This window comes from Natrix helvetica (genome assembly GCF_964273705.1).
Source record: "Natrix helvetica genome assembly, chromosome: 1".
In the NCBI taxonomy this organism is placed as follows: Eukaryota; Metazoa; Chordata; class Lepidosauria; order Squamata; family Natricidae; genus Natrix; species Natrix helvetica.
The window spans coordinates 57,386,848-57,388,097 of NC_138548.1; positions in this window are offsets into that span (position 1 = coordinate 57,386,848).

The following is a 1,250-nucleotide window of genomic DNA, read 5'->3' on the forward strand; positions in this document are numbered from 1 at the left end:
AAGGAAATCCAATCTCTTTTAAGGGAGGAGTAGGGGGTGGGATTTAGTAATGCCTAACTGGAATAACCTTCAAGCTGATCTGAATATGCTCCTGTATTAAATCCAGCTTTGCCTTCTACTCACATGCATTTTTAGTCAAACTAAACATGTGGGCTCAGAATCTTCCTGTACAATCTTGCCTGTGTAGAGGGTCAGTGTTTACTACTGCTGCCAGCAAGCAAAGGAGCTTCCAGGCATGTGAAAAACTAACCTATTCATAAAGAATGACATGCACTGGTGCATGGAATGTGTAAATCATAATAGGCCAATTTATGATAAAGAGAAGACTTTGGTTATAGTACCTTCATTACATTCAAACATGTCACTTTCCATAACAATTGACTCAGTCATTATACTGTACAGAGTTTGCCAGGAGTTATAGTTCCTTGTCTCAAAATGAGAAAATTTTGGGGTTACTTAGAAGACATTTTAAAAATAATGAGATCAGTAAAAGCAACCAAGTTTTCCTGAAGAACAATGGCATTTTATCACTGAAAATGGTCAGCCATGTGTCAGGTTGGGGTTTTGTTTTGTTTTTGAGATGCAGAATATTTGGAGTCCATAGTTGCAAGAATGGTAACAGGTCTTACCAGTAGCCCACAGTGATGTTTCAGAGTCTCTTGATGGAGAAACTCACATGGAAAATTCTCTTCTATAGCTACAAAGTTGGTGAACATTTTTGTCATATATTTCAGATAGTATAGTCCTTGGGTTACCACCAGTGGTGGGTTGCAGGCGATACGCCCTGGTACGGGTGTACCGGAGCCAGCCCGGAGCACTGGATACCGTTCCGGTACGGTGCTCTGGAGGGCCCATGGGCCCATCTGAGCTCCTTACCTGTGTTTAAAGGCTTCTGCACTTCTGCGCATGGAGCATACAGCACCTGCGCGATGCTCCGCGGAGCAGCTGGAACATCGTGGAGGCACTAGGACGCATGAGGATGCCTCCAGGCCCATTCCAATCGTACCGGTTGGAACGGGATTTGAAACCCACCACTGGTTACAACCAATAATTGAGTCTGGCAATTATGGTCATAAATTGTGCCAGTCATAACCACACCATCAGACCCAATTTTACGACCCATGTTCATCAAGCAAACACCATGATTATTAAGCAAACTCATTGTTCACTATGGGATGGGATGGCTCTTCCTGGAATTCAGAACACCAGTGTTCAACAAAATTGTTGAAATCAGCCAATTGCCGAGCACC